At 40.5% G+C, this 22,566-nt stretch overlaps 1 long non-coding RNA gene across 2 annotated transcripts in view; it reads right to left on the bottom strand.

The window, feature by feature from the left end:
• Positions 1 to 22,566, bottom strand: part of LOC140256691 (uncharacterized) — a 201,640-nt gene that overhangs the window by 10,751 nt on the left and 168,323 nt on the right. For both annotated transcript variants that reach the window (XR_011904841.1, XR_011904840.1), the window contains exons 5-6: positions 3,616 to 3,708; positions 2,051 to 2,149 (exon numbers count right to left, since the gene is read on the bottom strand). This is a non-coding gene — a long non-coding RNA (uncharacterized lncRNA). The remainder of the gene's footprint in view (positions 1 to 2,050; positions 2,150 to 3,615; positions 3,709 to 22,566) is intronic.

Below are 22,566 nucleotides of genomic sequence, written 5' to 3'. Positions count from 1 at the left end.
TCTTGAAAGTTGCAGTTCTAATTCTCACACCGTGTGTCTTCCCTTTTACCTGGTTCTTCCAGGGGAAAGAAGAGTCCAGTCTGACCTTCCTCCCACCTCCAGAAACACTCCAATAACAGGAGCTGTAAACTGTAGCTGGGTTTCTATCTGACAGCAGCTGAGAGTCAACAGCAGCCCATCTTATCCACTTCAGAAATGAGCCCCGGCTGATTGGACAAATATTTCCTATTTACCAGCTTCTCCCCCCTCCTGGATAATTCTAGGGTTAATCCACCGCACCACCTCCTCAGCCCAGCCCCGTGATATTGACACTTAAGAAACACAGAGCTGTTTATATTTCATTGGAGAGCTCATACTATCAATTTTCACATTAGTGAGTCTAGCTATTGCTCTCTTCTATCGGGATCTATTGAGTGGTGGCAGTAGAGATATCCGCTGTAGTGAAGGAAAAAAAAAATACTTAGCTGTCTGATGAAATGTTTTAAATGCATAGGGTTCACCTTGGGGTTGGCTGCTGCTCAGATTTTATCCATTAATAACACGCAGGGCTGCCACACTACTCTCCAGGGCTGATAGGAAAAATAGTACCACTTACAGATCCCCTGGTTTGCCTCAGGGAGAGTGCACCAAATGCAGCACATATCATACATTTTGGGGCTGAAATTTACTCCACAAGAGAAAAAAAGAAACCAAACCAAAAACCCCCAAACATTATTTATAATAAGAAACAAACCCAACCCTGCTCCTGCAGCACAGACAAAGGGAAGTTGTCATGTAGTCCAGTAGTTGCAGAACTCAAGTGCTTTGCTTGGGCTATGAAACACCTCTGGGCAAAACAGGGATAAGATTTCATTGTAAAGGGACTTTTTTTAAGCTTACAGCCCTGCAGGTTGACATTTCATCCAGCAGGGAGAAGAATCTGAACTGTTACAAGGAGCCAAAAGAGTGGACCCTCAGTCAGCCATCATCTTTCCAGCACAAGCAACTTATATATTTTCCTGTGAATTGTTTCAGTGGTATATATATATATTCCTACCACTGAAACAATTCACAGGAAAATGATCATCAAAATGAGAATTGTTAACTGATTAGATTATTGTTGGCATTCAGTACAAGAATACAGCCAAGTGCTCAAGGGTAAGTATTATTTTCATCTAGTGATGAAGTTAAGAAAAGATTCTGCACCCAATTCCCTGTACATTAATGATCTGAAGATATTTGGGCTGGGTTGCATTGTTTTCCCCTTTCTTTCAAAGGGAGCCACAAAGCTCACTGCTGCCAGGAAGTGTTATTTAAGAATATGAGTTCCTTTTGTAAAGGGAAAAGCATAATTAGATGTTAAGAGCTGATTATTGTATTGTTCTCCACAGAGTTTTGCAAGAGGAACTACATTTGAAGAAAGAAGGGAAAGTATGTATTGTGCTTGGAAAGTGAGAGGTATCTGGCTTAAACATCCCTTGTCTCCATATCTGAAAACTTTTCACAAGACAGGAGAAGTAACCCAACTTTCCACTGCACTCTACAAATACAGCTTCTGCTGCAAGCAGCCCACTTATTTACAGTACCTGTTGGTGGAAACTGGCACTAGAGTTTACACTCAGAGCACCAACAAGATCTCCCATCTCTTCAAAAGGACCCACATGGAAAAGAAAACTATGATTTTTTAATATATATATATATTTTAAGAGCTTCTTGAAACAAGCCCAACTTGCATCTGCGCACTTCTTTTTACCACTCCATCCCCAGGGAGCAGTTGTACCTCGTGCTACTCCCTTAGAAATCAAAATCAAATTATTTCTTTTCTGTCAGGCAGCTCACACTGAGAATCCTGTAAGCAGTAAGCACAGATGATCGTATATTTAGCTTATCCAAACTCAGTAAGAGACTACATGCAGGACATAGCTTAGGTAGGAGACCACGCTGCATCTACAAGAGACCTGGGCTATAAGCAGCATCCACCAAGTATATCTCTATTTTGTGCCATACCGCAGAGGATGTACACTGTTCCAGTTTCTATCCCCCCGAGATATTTCAAATAAAGTTGTCAAACCTCTTGTTCTCTGGAGGCTCCTGGAACAGCTCAGAGCAGATTGGTCAACCACCACAGGCCTTCAGCTGCTGCCAGCTTCCATTTGTTTTTCAGCAGCATCTGCGAGAGAATAAACAACTGATGTGAGCACTCACTTCTTAATTACTCTTCTCACCAAGAGAGAAGTGCTTCAGCCCTGCTTAACACCTCCTCAGAGCTCTTTCTGCTGCTAGTTCTTCATCCTCTGGATCCAGTAGGTTATATAGATTATAATCTGAAACATATCTCAACACCCAGACAAAAGAAAGCCACTGAGCTATCTATACATTAAAGGCTGGCTCGGTGACCTGGCCACCCACCAGGACCTCAGCCCTGCACCAGCCTATTCTACCTTTGTTTATGGAGCCTACACAATTTGTGACGAGCTGGGAAATACTGTGGTTTTAAAGAATAACAATACTTCTTTCAAGTTGGTGGGAAACAGAATAGAGAATGTATCTAGAACTACCTGTTCTACCCCACTCGCTGTATCTTTATCATGTTCCAATGCTTCTAAAGGTATCTCATTGCAGAAGTCTTTAAGGCCTATTTTAAAGATCACTAAAAGATTCTTCCCTACTACTCCTATGGGAAGTTTGCTTCAAAACTTCCCAGATGTCATGCTAAAAAAGTTCAAATCCTCAAAACCTAGAGGCATATAACAGAGAAACAACACTGCTGTATTTTAAGTCCCTTTTACATTGCTACCTATAAACCACACACCAAAGTGCCTAAATATCTACACCTAAGACACATAAATGAAAACAAAGAAGAAAAAGTAATACACATAAGCGAGAATAAAGAAGGAAAAGGTAGCAAGAGTATCTCAACCTCCCTGACCATGAGCAAAATAGCTCTTTTAGCCCACAGTCATCTTTTGACAGCCCTCCGCCCTGCCCACTTTTTTGCTCTCTAAGCTTCACCTGGATGAAAGAAGAACAAAAAGTTAATTAATGACAACCTGTGAAAAACTGACTTCATCACCAGAGAAGTTCCTGGAGCCAAGGCCTGCGCTGAAGCCACCCCCTGATCTGGGGACAGGTGTTGGAATTCTTCTTTAATCTGCAACAACAGCCTTTAGCTGTATCACAGTTAACACGCTCCGTGTGCCAAAGTGTAACAAACTTGTGTGTTCTCTCTGGACCTGCTTGCAGCCTGAGGTGAGAACTAATGAATTGTCAGGGCCGGGAGAAGAAGACAAGGACGTGGAGGCAAAGAGCAAAGAATAAAAGTGCAAACATCTGTGTTCAGAGGACAAATCTGCTCTCAGATTTCTGCAGACACTTTCTAAGGCTTTGGCAACTGAGCAACCTCTTTCCCTGCAATCGCTCTGTTTAGTTAGGACCGAACCCAAAGGCAGGTTTTGTACAAGACTTTGTTTGAACGCATCCCTCCAGTTTATTGTTTCCTTCCCCCCAGTCCCCCCCCCCCCACCTTCCTTCTATGCATCTTCATCCTTCATGGTTGATTTAGGTTATGATGTAAACTAACCGAACGTGACACAGCTGCTCTCCTCAATAACTAAGGAGATGCCGGCTGCCACTCACCCTGGCACGTTGGTGGTTCACAGTGGGGAATACTGGGCTGATGGGGGCCCTCTTTTTTTTTGGCATCTGTCTGTACCATCTTCGTGCAGTTTGCTGAAACAAAACCAACCATGTTAGCAGCATATGGGCAGCCAGAACAGGGGTCATTTACCTTATTTGCCAACAAAGTAAAGGACAAGGCCCAGTGGAACTGCAGTATACTGAGAAGAGCTGGCGGCACAGCAGCAGAGGAGGAAACCAGGAAGGCTCCCAGAAGTCACCTCTGCCCATACGTCCCTTTCCCTTGAAATGTTTAGTTGATGAGGTCTATACAGGCTCTTTGGTTGTAAACTTTATGAGTTTGGAAAGCTGAGCTGCCTCTGCTAAAGCAAACCAAACACATCTGGTCAGGGTGAGCACCCCACCTCCAAATGTGAAGGTCTATTCCAAAGTTTGCTAAAAGCTGACAAAGATTTTGTTGACAATCAAATTTGTGTAATGGCTAACAAAAAATAAATCATTTCCATCTGCATACGCTCTGATTAATAAAGGCCTGACACTAGAGGAGCCAAAAACCTGTCAGGGATCTAATCTAATTGCATATCTAACCTGACCAGAAGTAAGAATAATTGGAAAGCTCTCAAATAGATTGTTCTTTGTAACTTAGTGGGACAAGCCACACACCAACAGCTTGCACAACCCAACTTATACAAACAAAAGCAGTGAGGATAAATTTGGAGAAGACCCCAAGCATTCCCATCTACAGATGAGCTCTCTCCATTCGCTGCCAGACAAAAAGCATTAGCTTTTTTAGCTTGTTTCTGCCGTGGGGTACCTCTAGGTGAAAAGTTACAATGCTGGGCATGTTTTAACAGATAGGCTGTACTGAAACAAAGAACTTGATGAAGGTGGTTAGAGGAGAAAAATAGCTCTAAATAGAACGGTGTCTGCAGAAACCCGGGATGACAAATCTACTGCTGTATGAAAACATATGTATATGGCATTGTGAATTTAAGAGGTGCCTCACATAGCACATACAGTTCAAGTATTTATTATGACTCTGATTCATGAGAAATGTTCCCCTTTTTGTTAGCCATTTTTTTTGCCTGCAAAATTAAACTCACTCTCTGTAAGTCTATACTTAATATGGAAATATCCTACAAAACACCATCTACCCCTCTATATCTACATTAATGCTTGATTAAGTTTCTGCTCTCTTCCATGCCTGTCTCCTCTGGTTTCTGAGAACACACATATTTGTACAAAAGCCTCAATTTTAGGAGTACACTGCTAACTAAAATTGTATGGCATTATACTCTTAGAGACTGCTAGCTTTCCTTGATACTTTTACCAATATCTTTACATTAAAGAAAATATTTTGCTTTATGGTTCTTATAAAGTTACTATGCTCACTTACTTCATATATTTTGTCACTTATATCAGGAACATACATTAAAAAAGTCTCTAAATCCGCACGTCTTGGTCTGTGACAAAATTGCAGTATCTCTTGATTGAGTAAAATGCTGAACAAAATACCCTGAGCCTTTTAAAGAAAACAAACAAAATTACATCTAAGTACGGAAAGTAAAAATGTTGTAAATAAGGGAGTTGCTTTTTGGTTGTTGTTGCTGTTGTTGGTGGTTTTCTTTTTTCCTTACAGCTTAAAGCTCCAATTTCTAACTTAGATGCATAAAGATTTTTTATTTTTATTTTTTGTCAGCTTCAGCGTAGAGAAACATTAAAATTCATCTCACCCCAAACCTTTGTCGGGAAAAAAAGATGTTAAATATCAGCAAATGGATCTGATAAGCTGCAGACTATTTCTGCTGTCAGAGAATGACTGTAGGACAAAAACACATGTTCAGGATTTGACATCCCTTGGCATCTTGTAAATAGCCTGCATGAATCCACACCTAAAAACTGCCAACACAAGCAAAATTGTGCCCAAGTTTCTTGTAAGTTAAGCAAGCAAAGCAGAGACGTGAAACGTGGTTGGATTGAATATAGGAACCTAAAGACCCCCAAAACTGACCTTGAGATCATTTTAGCGAAAGATCTTCTCTGCACTTTTGCAGCGCCAGCCTGATTTCTTCTTTATAAAGGGTTCTGTCATGTGTGTGTGTGTGTGTGTGAGTGTGAGTGTGCTGCAGGACTGTAGTAAACACTTTATTAGGGGGGGAAGGGGAGAAAAAAAAAAGCAAGAATTTTCCATAGATAAATAAGAAGGAAAAAGATCTGCTGAGTAATACAAAATAGACCCTTCTTTTTTGGAAGGTTTCATTCCTTAAATGAAATGTGAAGTAATCCCTTGGCCTGGATTTCTAACGCTTCAACTCCACCCCCTCAATGAAAGAAAAAAAAACAAAACCTTTTCTTTCCTGTGGTTTGCCACTCAAAGCAGATCACTGTCTGGATTGTTTCTTTTTCCTGCTTTCTTTTTCTCCCATTCCTGTTAAAAATTGTATGAAGAAGTGATATTTTATGAAGAGGAGTTTCAAGAACTGTTTCATTCCTATGCTGCATCAGTGTTTGTGCCACCAGACATGGGAAGATTACTCACATATATATTCTTTCTTCTCCCAACCCCTCTTTTTCCCCTTGCTCCTTTGTTTGTTTTGTTTGTTTCAATTTCTAGGTACTTTACAGAGATGTTGGTCTTCCTTTCTTGGACTCAGGCTTGCCCACCATAAGCAGAAGCTTATTGAAGCTGCTGGACTCTGCTGTGCAAACTGCAGTCTCCTGATATTCAGTGATGGGCCATAGGGGACCAGGAGGCTGGTCTCGGTGTCTGTCTGGAGCAGTGGTGCACATGGCTCCCTTCATCCTAATGATGAAAAGGGAAATGGGATGAGGTCTTCACTACCGAGAAAGGTTACTCAGAAGTCAAGTGCCATGTGCCAGGACACGGTCAGGCTGGGATGAGGAAGGTGATTCTCTCCAAAGGGCATGGAACTATTGGCAGCGCGCCTCTTTCCCTCCTCTTCCCCTGAAGCACCCTGGAGTCAGGATGCAGCCTTTAATGACTCAGTAGTCTGCTTGGCTGTGGCAGATCTTGCATTTCTGGAGAGAATCAATATAAACACTTTCTTCTGTCTTTATTTTTTTTCCCCTTTTACCCATTGTACTGCCTCCTGTTTCACTGTCTGCTGTCTATCCCCATATCCATAGTGCCTAAGGAAGCTCTGATCCGTAATTACAGCTGCCTGGTGCTGCCCAGCCTGCAACAAAATTGCTCAGCAAGAAAGGTAATATGCAAAAAGATTCTTTTTCTTTTCTCCCTCTTTTTTTCTTCTTCTTTGTACTTTTCTCTTCATTTTCTTCTCTCTCTCTCTCTCTCTCTTTTTTTTTTCCCAAGTCTTTTTGGCAGGCTTTGGAAAAGGCCTGTTTCCTGGCAGGAGGAAAAGCCAGCCTTGGCTTCAAGCAGTCACTGACAATTCCCAGCATATGGTAAGAGAGGGAGCTTCCGCCTACCCCATCAGGTAAGTGCCATCTTCCTTACTACAGGCAGCAATGATCGATGTCACGCTTGGAAAGCACTGGCTGCTGGGAGAGGAGCCAAGTGGCCAACTGGCCGGTACAACGGAACAGGTCAGCGTGGACAAGGCCTCTGGGTGGGGAAGGCATGCTAGCATAAGCATGCAACCAGGAAATGTGTTGTCTTGATACGCTGTCATGTGCTTCAGGTTTTTGGCTCCGAAGCCCAGTTTGAAAAGTTTGTATTGTTTACATTTGGGTTTCAAAAGGTGTGCTGGAGTTTTCTGCATGTGCCGCTCAGCAAATAGAGCACTGCTTGTGTGCCATTCCTTCTCTCTGTTTTCTTCCTTTTTAGTCTTCCAGTGTCTTTTCACGTTGTTTTTATACCTTGTTATTCCACTTTGACTAGAGGAAGACCTGATCACACATTCCTTTTCTTGCATAGTGCTCTGCAGCATCATATGGGGTTTGGATACTTCAGAGCCACACGTTCAGGATTGCAACATGCCTGGGAGACAAACAAGGTCCTGCACTGTGGTCCCACCCATAGAGCAGGGGGCATTGTGAAGAACAGGCCCTAGCCCCCTTGGGCTTTCCATAGGACAGACTTCCTCTGCCTCTGCAAGGCAGGTCTGCTCCCAGGCTCCCAAGGCAGACAAGCACCTTCAAGGACCCACTGAGCCATTAAGACCAGATCCTCAGCTGTAAATCAGTGCGGCTCCATAACATTTTTTCCCCTCACCTGAGCCCTGACCTAGGGGGACCACATCTAGTGGAAAGAGGGTAATTCATTCTCCATGCTCACTCAATCCATAGACCCTCGGCCAAGGATGCTTATTATTGCTAACAGGAGTGCTGTTCTTTATCATACTGGCAGGGCTAAGAGAGCCCTAACTCATTTCACATAGAGCTCTGAATAGCCATTAGCTGGTAAAAAGTTTTGGTGAGATCCAAGCTGAGCTGTTCTCCATTTATCCTAATGAGGACTGTGCACTTTGCAGTTTGTCCTCCAATACAGAAATAAACTGTCAGTGGCTTTTCTTCTGCCACAGATTGATCTAATACAACTGCCTCAACGCACTTTGCTTGTGCAGACTGTTCCAGTGCACATTACTGTCATTTCTGATGCCCTAAAAGCCGCTGCCTTCTCCCTCCCATGCTCTTAAATGCCTTAAATGCTCTTAAAAAGTGTGGTGACACTTTTACGGGTGATGGGGCAAGGGTCACATGCTGAATCTTTGCATGCCAAGAGATGCAAGCAGCAGATTCCCATCCCTAAGAGGAAAGCAGAGTCTGATTTCTTTTGTCAGTAGTTTCCTTGTTTGTGTCTCCTTATTACAGATAAACAAAAGGAAAGATGCAACCTTTCTTAAATTGAATTCAAGGTTTTCTGATTGCCAGGATAAAGGATAGCCTAAGCAACCACAGCACAAGCATCTTTCTTTGCCACGAGAAATCAAGATACACAGAACTGTAATGCAGGAAATTCTAGAATCCATCACAAAACACTGAGCTGAGCCCTTTGTGAGTCATTGCCCGAGTACCAGCAGTGACCAGAAGTACTGCAGGGTGACAGATGAGGAGCAGGAAGGCCAGGACTGTAAATTCGTTCACCTGCACTATCAAGTTGCAGTGGTTGCTGGTTAAAGGAAGAAACAACTGCAACTGATTTGCAACTGTCTGTGTTTGTGGTGAACTGTTTTTGCACCCCTGCACTTCAGACAATTATGTATTCATCCTGCAGTGTTATTTTAATGGATAGATTAAAAGAAACAAACCCAGAATATGAATCCAAAAGGAAATGCTTCAGTATGACCACTGTACTGTGCCCAAAATTCTGCATCAGATGTCTGTCATAGAGAGGCTATGATACATCTTTAACTTTTCATTTTCTGAATATTTAAAAGTGATTTTCAGATTTGAATTTACTACATCTCGTTTTTGTTGTTTGATTGCTTTACCTTATTCTGTGTTGCCCGAGTCGAAATGTTTTATACTACGACAAGCATTGAATACTTTGATTCAAAAAAACTGAAAAGCTGCTCTAGTGATGCTAAATAATAAATAATCCTTTTGATTTCAAAATAGATTAAACAAGATAAATATTTCCAGAATTACATTTTTAATGTACTGCTAATACTATTGACACAACGTGAAACAATTACAATTAGAGTGAAATAAACAGTGTCAGTATTTAAAACAAACAAGTTCCATCCCATCCTGATTGTACTCAAAATATCCACTTTGGTTAATTAACTACAGCTCCCGAGCATCGATGAGTGAGTTTTCGTGTCTAACAAGTTCTATGGAGTTCAGCAACAATTATTTTTTCCTGATCTTGTGGAATACTGCTGCCCATCATATGACATTCATTACTTCTCAGTTTCTAAAGTCTGCCATCCGCATAGGGAACGGGAATGGTTCCGTGTGACTTAGGTGACAAATCATAACACAAAAAATGAATAGTTAGCAGCTGTCAGGACTTACTACTGAAAACGGTTTCTTTCAAGTTTACATGTATGTCCTCATGGTCCTGATTTTCTAAAAATGACAGTCCAGATGTTCATGCTGAAAAGTACAGGTATCTCCAACAGAACCAGCATCTATGGAGACATCACCAAAAGGATTCTCTGCTTTATCTTTTTTCCTTTTTTCTTTTTTTTCATTTCCTTTGCCTTAACAAGAGTAAAACTTGAACACAGCCAGGTGTTTTCACTTCGGAGGCTCCAATTGGCAACAACTCCAGTGCTTGGAAGCTAACAAATTTGTTGTGTCACAATTGATAATCAACTCTAGTAAAAGAATGTCCAAATCAATTGAGCTTTAGCAAGGGCAAACTGACTGGACACAGCCAGGCTCCCAGCAAAAGTAGGCCAAGCTTGATAAATTTGCCCTTATTATAGCTATTGATGTTTAAATTTCTTCAGGGATGTTGTTACATGGGTGCCTAGTGGTGACAGAGGTACGGTGACCTCCTTCGATCCTTAATCTACACCTGTTAGTTGGCTCCCTAGTTGCTTGTGAGTATACTCAAGCTTAAAGGTTAACAAAAGAAAAACAGGCCAAGTTTACGCGACTGCAGCAACGGATCAATGCAGAGTAAATAACCTTCTCTGTCTTATTTCCCCAAGCATTATTGATCCGAGTTCTTTGTTCTTTGTCATGTTTCTGTCTTCTAATCCCAGGGGACACTAAACGATCGGCTCATATTGGACATGTTAACTGGCACATTATGACAGCTACCATTTTGTCACTCAATGTGGTGCTATATATAAAGAACCCTCCATTCAGGGTTTTCTAAGCTGTTCTCTCTAAAACAAGAATGCTTTTTTTCCCTTTGGCTTCCTTTGTTCGCTCACCCTCTGCCCCTTAGGTATTTTGTCTAGAGGTCTGCAATAACACTAAACTTCTTTTTCTTTATTATTATTATTAATTGCCGCTCCTAAAATCCTCCCATCCTTAAAGATGGACAATAACCCAACAGTTAAAAATAATAGACACTTTTGCAGCATTCAGAGCTCGGCAGGAGTTTCAGGCAGCAGCAGAGGCTGGTATCAATTCCGACCTGTCGGGGCTTGTTGTTTTTTATTTAGGAACAGGAGCCCTTTCCTTTCATTATCAAGGTTACATTTAAAGGATATTGCGCTTTCCTAAGTGTCCTCAATGGATTTCTATGGGATATTACAGATATCACTCTAGCCACACGGAGCCCAAGCCCTGTCTTTCAGCTGTGTGGATGCTCCAAGTGCCTTAGCAGCTCTATAAACTTGCAGATTTGTGGTGGAAGTCTGCGTTCACTGGGAGACTATTGGATTTCTAACAAAATTAATTGGATTTCCTTCCTTATGAATGCTCTCTTTACATGCCCGTCTCTGAATAAAGACTTGCCAATAATAACTCCCAGAATTATAAAGATAAGAAAGAAAGAAAGAAAGAAAGAAAGAAAGAAAGAAAGAAAGAAAGAAAGAAAGAAAGAAAGAAAGAAAGAAAGAAAGAAAGAAAGAAAGAAAGAAAGAAAGAAAGAAAGAAAGAAAGAAAGAAAGAGATAGAGAAAAAGGGAGAAAGGGGGAGAAAAAGGGAGAAAAGGGGAGAAAAGGGGAGAAAAAGAGAGAAAAAGAGAGAAAAAGAGAGAAAAAGAGAGAAAAAGAGAGAAAAAGAGAGAAAAAGAGAGAAAAAGAGAGAAAAAGAGAGAAAAAGAGAAAAATGAACTTGGAAGGCATGGCAACCTACCAGTGCTTATTTAGCCTTCCTCACACTTTATCTAGGACACAGAAAAAGGCTATTTTAAAAGAAAAAGTTTTCCCCCCCTGTGCCAAAAAACTCCCAGTGAGGGTTCCAATTGTTGGGGTAAGTTCTGTGTGCCTTTCTGTCACTGCGATGGAGAGGACAGCCATCTGAATAGAACACAGGCATTTAAAGCTATGAAATTCATAAGGCTTTCTGGATCTGTCTGACACTTTATCAACAACATGATATAAGTAGACGGAGAAGAGCTACATTTTAAAAACAAAGAGATTTGATGGTCAGAAGGTACATTCCTGCCCATTTCTCTGCATATGGCATTTCACCATATAAACCATCACTAATCACCATGCAAATATCCTCTGTCAGGGGACAATAATAGCATGATTATTTTCCTGCCACAGAATGTTATCTTTGTTTAAGTCACAGCTAAGTCAATCTGTTCTTTGAACAGGTACTTTTGTGAATGTGAAAAAATCCAGTGGAAAATGCCACTGTATATTTCAATTGAATTTCAAGTTCCTTCACGTCCCCATAGCTGATAATTAAGCCTACTGACCTGCTTCTGCATCGAAGCCTGCAGGAAATTAAGCAGATAATACTCATTAGGTAGATAGGCTTTGGGGGATAGTTTATTAAAAGAAAAAGAAAGATCCCCCAACCAAACAAATAACACTGAACTATGAATCTCAGAACAGTCTCATCACTTGGCTCCAGGACTCTCCTCCTTTTTTCCACTGGTGGAAGAGTTTGGGGAAGTATTAACTGTAACTTTCGAAAAAGAGACCTAAAAACATATTTGAAGAGTTTATCTCTGTTGAACTCAATCATTCAAGCCTAAAATACAACCCAAATACTTATTGTTTGAGTAAAAATAGATTTTCCTAGTATACATATTTCAAAGACGGCATATTTGCTTTTTTCTTTCTTTCTTTTTAACTTTTTTCTCCCCTTTTCACTTCAAACCATTAAAATACAGTAAAAGCACAACTGGAACGTGGTCTGCCGCATGTCTTGAGAGGCCTCTCATTTTATTTCACATGGGTTTGTTTTCCTTTTTGACATGCTGAAAATGCATCATGAAAAGATGCTTTAATTTCCATAAGGCATTTGTAATTTTTGGACCTGCTGACAAACTGAATGGATCAACCTGACTTAACGGTCAGTTCATTCACTATTTATCTATCCAGCTGCAAATACTATGAAGCAAATACCACATATCTTAATCTCTTTGTATTGTGTCTAAAACATTACAATAAAATTAGTAATAAAATTGACATGTAAATGAGAGACGTTGCACGTGGGCAATATGTCTTGTGCTGCTGGAATCTCTTCCTCCATGTTTCCAACCAGAATTTATATTGCAGAGTGTGGCATGAAAAGGTCAAATACGAGAAGAGTTATGGCATAATTACCCTTAAGTGGTTGAATATCTACAGAAAGGGCACATAACATAGTCCGAAAATCCGGAATAAATTTCAAATTGGCTAAAATAAAGAATTTCTTGTCCTAGGTGATACGTACAAGTATTTCCTTTCCTAAAACTGCAATGTTACTGTCTGGCAGGTGTCAAATAACGTCCCTGTTTGGATTTCAGATGATGCAGTAAGCGGGGCTTTTATTTCCATTTATTACAAACCCAGTTAACCTCTGCTCCTCACTGGGGCATTCTGCAAAGTGATGTCACTGATGTGGTGACATCACTGTGTTAAAACTATGCCACGGTGGCATATATGTGATGAAGTATAATAGTACAGAGAATATATTCCAACTGTGCAAAGCCGAATGTGCAAAGCTCTCGGTGTGTTTGCACTGTATATTTTAAAAGAGGTGTTTCCCTGTATTATTTTTATACGACATAAAATACTATGCAAAAGCAAAACAAAACAAAAACAACAACAAAAACCCCTCCCTAGTGTTACTGATATTTATTTCTTAATTTATCTTCATTAGTTGTGAGTAAAATGATGCAGTTGGATTCCCTTACATTTGACAGACATTCATCCTGATCCTTAATTCAGTTTCCATTGGGAGGACAGATCTCAGGTAAGAAGCCAGGTTCATGTTCCAGTGTTTAGAAATACAGTTCTATGCCCTTTTTTAAGTGCTGGACCAGCAACTACCAAACTGCTAGCAATGGAAGCATTCTGTTTAAAGAATACTGTGAATAGCATTTGAAAGTAGCTTTCTCTAAAGGTGTTTCAGTGGGAGGTTTTGTTTTGCTTTTTTCCGTTGTTTTCTCAGCATGGCCTTTGCCCCTTTACAGTGCACTCTTATGCTCTGAGTACAGAGCAGGAGGCAATTCTACAGTTTCATACCATTTGTGCCTTGATAGGGCAGTAGTAATATTCTCAGACATCTTCAGGGAATATGACCTACCAGTCTGGATTCAGTTTTATAAAGGAACTAGTCTCTCTGACTGTAAAAAGCCTCACAAGAGGCCAAGTGGTCACCTAAGTAAAAAAAGAGAAAGAAAAGAAAAAAAAGCCCAAACAAAAAAGACGTCAGTTTCTAAATCACACAAGCAGGTTGAAAATGTACCTATTGTTATTTAAAAAAAACAACATTAAAATCTATCTTAATATCAGCATGGAGGATTCTTGGTTTCCTTTAGGAAGTGCTGGGTAGTTCAGCTGACCTTGAGATGGTTTATTTCAGGGTCTTCCACTGTTAAGTGGGTCATTAGGTAAATGACCAAAGAGACAGACCTGTCAGAACCTCTCAGACTTGTCAAAAAAGACACTTTCCTTCTTCCCATTGGAACTCTGTTGAGAACCATAGAATTAGCTTCTGATTTTCTTGGTTGAAATAATGAGACATTGTCACACTCCTCAGCCACGTGAAATTGACATTTTTCTGTTGAGTTTTATAATTTAGGCTAATTTGGTCTAGTTGAAAGCTGATCCAGGGTCTGAGCTTTATGTATGAAGGTAAACTTAGCATGCATCTGTATGCACATGTACCGTTTGGCTCACTTGGGATCCTGGGGATTATTGTGATTTTCTTAGTATTATTCCTTCATTCCTCTGTTGTTAAAAGAGGATGTTTCCGTAAATAAAGCTTTTAGACTGTTCAGCACATTTACCTCCTGCCTTCCCGGGCACACCCCAGCCTCTTCTAATAATACAAATGTTATCATAGTCTACAAAGTTATTCCTGTCCTTAATCTGTATTTTGCATTCTTATCAAAGGCCAGGATGTAAAGAAATCAGGGCCAGAATGAAGAAGGGTCAAACTGACCATAAAAAGACCTTTTTTTTCCCTTCATGTACAATACAAAACAGGATTGTTAGAATAGTCACTCACAAACCATATTATTCATAACACTTCACAGTTTTTCTCATGGAAGCCAGCAAACGTGCATTGCGTGAACATATTTTGTTAATTCCTTATTTCTTTTTTTTTTTTTTTTTTTTTTTTTTTTTTTTTTTTTTTTTTTGCTATGAATTCAGCTGAATAATTTTAGAGCGTTTTCCTGACAGCAGTGATGGTGGTACTTTGTAGGTTCCCTTGGATGTACAGTGCTACCGTTGTGCTCATTTTAGAGATGAGTAAAAAGAGGCACAACCAGCGAAATAAGGGTCAAGTGCAGGACTATGAAAATAGAGGGATCTTTGACAATTTTGAATGACTACCCCATTTTCAAGTAAAACTCTGAAATCTTATGCTAAATAGTTTGTCATTTATCTAGAGCGTGGTATTTTAGGAGGAAGTACTATGTTTAACTAAAACATGTAAAACATTTTTGTATTCTTAACACATCTTTAGATTCAAGCTAGAAACCTCTGGAGCATTTGTTTGATCTTCATATTTAAACATGATCTTAACAGTCACAGTTCACCCATGGCAGTAAGAGACATAATTGCAAGAAAGCACACTAATACGGACCAGAGCTGAGTTAAACTGTGTTGATGGAGATAACCAGTTGCATATGTTTTTAGTTAGCAGGAGCCAAATCAGATAACCTCCGTACAGAAACATTGGGCCTGATGGATATTTATTTCTCAAAAAAGACTGGATTGCAGCCTGAGTCGTGGCTATGATGTCTGTCCATTTATACTTAGGAATCAGGAAAATGAAATTCTGGATAAAGTGAAAAGGTGACTGGAGAGGAAGGAAGAGCAAAGTGTGTGAAGGGCAAAGACATAAACACTGGTGCTGTTCTCTTTGTGTTACTAGACAAGGACCTTCTATTGATTTCTCCAGGCATGCTTGCACTTCCTTCCTTCAGTGACTAATGATACGCCCTTTGGGTTATGATGACACTGCATTTCATAGGCCTGCAGGTCGAATACCTGATGTATTCCCTGCCCAGCTCCTTCTTTAAGTCATTGTCCGACTCCAAGCCAGGCTCTTCTCAGTGTGAAGCAAATAAGCAAGGGAGATAATTTATGTCGTTCATCCCAGAACAAAGAATAAAATGCAACTCTTCCAACAGGTTCAAACATAGCTGGGTCTTGTCTGGGGCTTCATTTCCACTCAGCAGCATTGCATACAGTCTGGTGTCTTGAATGTTTTTCTCACAACAGTTTCCAGAAGTCTGTTTCCTTCTGCAGGAGCCCCAAAGTGCATATGTGTTAGGCACACATTTCTTCGCCCACCTCTGCGTTGGAACACAGATTTGTTTTAACTTTGATTAACAATCCTCCACAAAAATTTAAAGAAAGAAGTGACTGATTCTTCTCTCACTTTCAGTAAATTAGGAATAATTCCCCTCTACCTCCTACCCCTGGGCCATGGAGTTAACACAAATAATGTAAAAATGGTGAAGGTGACAGAAGAGTTAGGCTAAAAATGAAGAAGCCTACTGCCTTCAACACAGAGAATGTGGGCCACAAATTATATCTCAGCCTATTTAATTGCCAGGCAAAATGTGGGACAAGAACTCTTGGGGGCTCCCAGTCATCGTCGATATGAAGCATTTGTTATAAGTAGCCCATAATAGCTGCTCTGGCCAGCCTTCTTCTCATGTTCAAGAAGTAAAAACAGCAGGAGATTTTTGAAAGCGTGAAGAAGCAAGCATCTGACTTTCACTTACTTTCAACAAAATTTTGTCCTATCACTACCCCGTGTGCCTTTGAACATGTCAACCTATATTCCACCAGCAAACTAACTTTTGCATAATGAACTCTGAGCTCTCACTGTAACCACCTGAAAGACCAGTAACGCCACGAGTGAGAAATTCAAAATAATGTAATGTAACCTTAAACTACCCATTTGAACAAAGGACTTTTTATCTCAATATCCAACACTGCTTTTACTGCTTAGGAAGAATGATTATTTTTGTAAAGCTGGAGATCCCATCATTTAATGTGCAAAATCTAGGATGTCAATCAGAATGGCTAAATAGCTCATGTTTCTAACAAAATGTAGCCATAAGGCTTTCCTGAAGCATCTCATAATATAAATGGGATTTGCTCATCTAGAGACTGAATTTACAGCTCTGATGTAAAATTTTCTGACTTTCAGGAGACTACCATGACTTGAAAAGAACCCCAGAAGGCATAGAAATACATCCCTAAAAACCGATAAGAAGACTGATACTGAGAAGCCTCCAGACTCCTTTCCATGACTGCCTGTTCTTACAGAACACTGAAAACAGTTTAAACAAGTGCAGAGACACTGCCCCTATCTCACCCTCTTTTGATGCTAAACCTCCCCACAGAGGAGATAACTATTTCTTAGCTGTACACTGGAGAGCTGCCTTTGGTTCAACAGCAGGATGCAAACATTTCTTTCTTGGGCTGCACTGTATTTATACTGCAGTTTTGCCAAGTGTTGATAGGAGACACTGATGTGTAAAACCTGGAGCAATCTTTGCTCCAGTCACTGCTTACTGCAGTACACATACCTTCTCCTTTTCCTCATCTTCCCTAAACACAATGGTAAGGAAATGAGTGGAAAAGATGGGAAAGCAAGCACTTGCTCGCCATAGCAGAGCTGACAAATGCCAATTCAGTCAGTGGCCATGAAGTCTGATCTCAGAGCCTATGGAGTAGCATGGATGGGAACCAGAAGGGAGCAGGAAAGCTTTCCAGGGACTATTCTGGACTTCAATACTAGACCAGGCTGCCAGGGCCTAATCCAACCTGGCCTTGAGCACCTCAAGGGACAGGGCATCCACAACCTCTCTGGGCAGCTGTTCCAGCACCTCACTACTCTTATAATAAAGAACTTCAAAGATCATATATTCCAACTGCCTGACCTCTTCAGGGCTCATCAGGAGATAAACCATACTAATGAGGGCATTGCCCAAATGCTCCTTGAACACTGGCAGGCATAGGGTGTCATCATTTCAGTAGGTTATAAAATGCCTACTGGAGAATGCTGCAAGCCAGGGCCCTAATGCTGAATTACAAAGGAGAAGAAGCTCCAAATTTTAAGTGAGATTTATCCTTTAGAGCAATCTCCTGGCTTTCCAAAGCATTTTAACTCCATGTGCATGGGGCTGGGGGTCAGCTGCAGGCCAAGGGCCGGTGCTGCCTCCTCATAAGCACAGCCTCAGGTCCTGGCACTTGCAGTCCAAGTGCAGTGGAGCTGCAGGTGTGGTGGCTCAGAAAAGCTTTTCCCTGGGCCCCTCTCCCATCCATGAGTGGAGAGCTTTCCCTGCAGCAGGTCTGCCATGGTGGCATCACTAACATGGCAGGGAAGACAGGCACAGCCTAACCCAGAAGCACAGTGGCCAAAGGCTCTCCAGACTCGCAGACACACTCACAGCCTCAAGGGCTGAGAAAATCAGTTGCTTAGATCTCTGTGCTTTGAAGTCCAACTTCCAGCTTTATTTCCTATGATAGTAAGGGAAATTATTGTTTTGTGCATCCATTTCTACATATGCTTCCATACAACAGATTCCAAACTAGCCAAGTTCAACCAGATTTAGCAGATTTCTTGAAATTTCACAACTTGGTTGCCAGGCTAAGGCAGAGGATTATTTACTCCAGTAACACGTGAGCCCATCAAAATACTCTGCTAACAGCCAATAACACGAAGGAACATTCATCTGAGGGTAATTTCTTAGCGATCTTATTTCTGAAGCTGCTATTTTCTCAGTTTCATTCATTTTCCTTCTACTGCCACCATTAGGAGGTGCTGGATTGATGCTTTCTCCAGGCAGACACACATTACGCCAACTGATACAGAAATACATTCACACAGGGAATTCCTGAGCCGCCTGTTAGCTTTAGAAATATTATTCGAGAGCCAAAATTATGTGATCCTTCTTGGAACACGAAGACCATAAAAATCAGCAAGAAATTTCCTCCATTGAGGATCTGGAAGTCTGTGCCATCCCTTAATATCCAACAGACTTCTCAACTATCTGGTGTGATTTTCTAAATTGAAACATATGATAGAAATGGAAAAGCTTAATGAAGTTTCCTCAGCTCACTAATTATTCATTCTTTATTTTTTTTCTTCCGTTCTTTGCCTGACAACTGAATACTGCAGAGACATAAACCTGCGAGCTTTGAGTTGCTCATAAAACACTTTTTTTCCTGTTTGCACACAGGTTAAGATAGGAAAGAAATGACATCACTCGTGTAATAGGAATGCCAAATGTCTGAACAGGAGACCTGACTTTTTCAAATGAGTATTTTTACCATTCTGAGATTGATGAATTAGTAGGGATTTTAATTCTAAAGCTGCGGCTACTATTGCCACACTTCACCAACCCGAACCAGCAGCTATTCCACACACTCGTTACTTTATTTCTTTACCAAGTGCTTGATCACGAGCAACAATAACTGTCAGCAGCACAAATTCCCTCAGAACTTCAAAGGTGTACTCTGACTAACTACAGATCCAATATCCTAACTACTTCCAATATCTCTTAGGATCAGTCTCTACCTGTTCAAGCCCAAACTGTAATGTTCCTGTAGACTGTAACTGTCTACAGAAGTAGGAGCCTTCAATATATTGGCGTATGAAATCATTCCTATTCCTCCACAGTAGTTTGTAAAGTTTCCAAAGAGCTTTCCAGGCTTTCTGGATGAAAGCCACTATATAAATGTAAGATGCCATTATTATTTATTGTTTCAGTTTGACAGAAAGATGGAGGGTTTCATTTTGACTTTATATTTCCATCTCCTCTCCACTTTGCCTTTGTTTCATAACTTTATGACATGCAGGATTTTCCTCTGTATTCCTTCCAAGCTATTAAGGCAGAGAGGTTGGAAACGTTGTAGACACAAATAAGCTTTTTATTATAGCAATTTTTAATTATTATTTGTGTTCTCATCACATAGGAGATTAGACTAAAGGCCTCAAGCACCAGCATCCTGTCTGAGGGTAGCTGGTCAGGATTTTCCCAGAAGGAAATTTATGTCCCATTCACAAGGATCTTACAGACAGGGAAGCTTTTTTCACCACCCCACATTTCTGCTCACCTCGGCCCTTTGGAATGCTTTTTAATACTTATTTTAAACATGGCTCTTTGCAATCTTCTATTATTATATGATTATTACATCTGTTGTTCTCTTTGTTGTCAGGCAGGAGACCCAAATAACATTTAAGTGCTGCTGGTTTATATACCACAGAGTTTTAACCACTGTTCATATATATCTGACAGGTGTGGTAGCCACCTCATTATTTTCTGTTACCTCTCTCCCAGGTATATATATATTTAATTTATCCTGTATTTTCTAGTAGGGAACCATATTGTATAGCTACAAGATGCTACATTATTTCTTCTTGAATATTTAATAAGTCCTAGCAAGGTAAATGTTAGTTGCTTCTACTTTGAAACACCCATAATTATGCTAACAACCAGTAAATAAGACAAAAAAACCTGCTCTTCGGTATGGCTTTGCTGCTTGATACCAGCTGAAGAGGAGTTTCAGTTCCAAACAGTCTTTAGAAGAGCAGAGAGTGAGACTAAGCTCTCATCCCATTACCAGCCTTATTTAATCTAAAATGCATCTAAAAGAGACTCCGTTATCTCTGAGTTGTGTGAACACAACACAGCACGTTGATGCAAGATCTGTGGTGAACCACGTGGAAAAAAGGTGGTGTATGGAATCCTAAGTATGTGAATTCGGCAGGTAAAAGAGGACGCAAAATAATGTTTGAGGTCTATGGCTACATCTCAGATAATGAAGGAGAAGATAATCGCTTCTGTAGCGCACAGAAATGAGAAGAGCGGAGAATTAGTATGACGGGTGCCATAACTGCATTAATGTCAGTAATATCTGTCACAAAGCAAAAAATAGATTAAAGAAGGAGCGCACTGTCTAGCACATCATGGTGCCATGTGATCTCCCAAATGCTGAAATACTGAGGTAGATTGTTGTTTTGTTTTAATCATAATTACTCCAGTGTCAGATGAGATCGTAATGAGATATGGAGTTGTTAAGGAGAGTTCATCATTTTGGAACTTCTGTGAGATGGTGTCAAATAACAAGTTTTTTCTCCCCATGTTTTTTCCCACTTTTGCAGCTGCCTCTTCATTTCCTGGTTTGGAGACTGACTCAGAATTGAAGACATTAAGCATTAAAATTAGCTGAAAAATAAAGGGTGGAGATGCGAATAATGTCAGGGACTTTGCATTCTATGAGCTTTCAAACTTGTTCAACTTTTCTTAAAAGTCTTGTTTAATACTTGTTGTTCCAGCTACGTTTAGAAGACATTTTGGAAGACTTGAAGGCCAGATACTTCAGACAAGAAGCCTAACGACTTGAGGCACAGACCACTTAAAAATCAATCCCAAATCCTTATGGCTTCTCTACTCTAGCTGATAAGGCAGAACCTGGTGTTTCATCAAAATTCTTGTGACAACCACTGACGACAGTGCAGAAACCATGTTAATCTAAAATAATGGATTAAATTTGAGCATAACTGTAGAGATGAAACAATTTAAGCTCATTTCTGAAGACATTCATGCATTGGTGCTTGCTCAGGGCGTGGGCTAGAAGGCCACTATCCCTTCAAGACCTCACAGAGATGTTTTCAGTTCACTACCATTCTCTGTTATTAAGCTGTATATACAAGTACGTCCTCATCCTTGAAGATCAAAAAGGGAGATGACTGGCACTACAAGTCTAACTTCTGCTCACTTTGAGGTACTTAAATCTGGAGCCCTGGCTGTAGGACAGACAGATAATGCCAGTGGAAATATCAGCTCTGAACTTCATAATGGAAATTTCCTTCACTTTCTGAATGTGTTCATCCTTATCCATTAGCCCAGAGGACCCAGGACTAGCAGACTCCTGTGAAATTCAGTCCACTACCTCAGATTAGATTAAATGAATCCATACTTCAGATCAGCAAAGTTTAAGAAAAAACAAAAAACAACACAAAACCCAAACCAACCAAAAAGCACCAATAACCACATAACCATATAATAATATGGAAGGAAGTAAAGGATAAAAAGAAAGAGGATATTTTTTTATTTGTGCAGCTGACCAGGTATTTCCATCTTCAGGTTGCTCCCTCTGCTGCCTGCAAGGTATCTGGAGGGGAGCTAGCAAAGCTGCCCAGGTGGGCTCTGCATCCCTCTTTCCTCGCCCAGCTCCCAGCATTAGAGATACCGACAGTTACTAGATAAAGTTAAAGACTCATGTAGTGATCTTCACACTAATTGGACTGTAATGTATAGCCTCGGTCAAGCAAATCTCTCCCAGCACTCCTCTCCACAGACGGCAATCAAGCCATTTACAGAAGATGCATCGGCTGCTGGGACCCTGGAGTAACCTTAAACTACGCTGGCCTTTTAGCAGAAAACACAATTAATTTTGATACTGAAGGGCAATTAGGACTGGGGTTAAAATAAAAAATCTTCTGAACAGAGAATGTCAAAGACTGGTAAGGAAACTATTTCCCTTGTACACAGCTTGTTGAAGGTCTGTAAGCACGGCGACTGTCAGCTCACGTTAATTCATATCACTTTGAAAACCTCTCATTTCAATGCAGGAAATATAAATTCAGATTAATAAGCACTGTGCTCAAACCTCACTAAGACTGATGGCTGCTTTCTTTAAGTCTTTTGCTGCTGAAATGAGCACAGCTTCTCCCTCTTGCTGGGGAAACCTGTTTTACATCCCAGAATGTAGTGAAATGACCAAATGCATTTATTTTGTTCTGTTTCATTTCTAAAAGAAGATGGTCTCCCAGCTGACACTCTGCAGATCGCAGCTGAGAGCAAATCTTGTCAGCAACTCTATAAACTACTCTTTTGAAACACAGAAGACGTTCACAGTAATACATATCTACACGCACCCACACGCCCTGATGTATGAGCAAGGCAGCCAAAATTTTGACCTC

The sequence above is a fragment of the Excalfactoria chinensis genome, chromosome 10, assembly GCF_039878825.1.
Source record: "Excalfactoria chinensis isolate bCotChi1 chromosome 10, bCotChi1.hap2, whole genome shotgun sequence".
Taxonomy (NCBI): domain Eukaryota; kingdom Metazoa; phylum Chordata; class Aves; order Galliformes; family Phasianidae; genus Excalfactoria; species Excalfactoria chinensis.
Note: the sequence above shows the minus strand (reverse complement) of the source record. Positions and strands in the feature narration are given on the sequence as shown.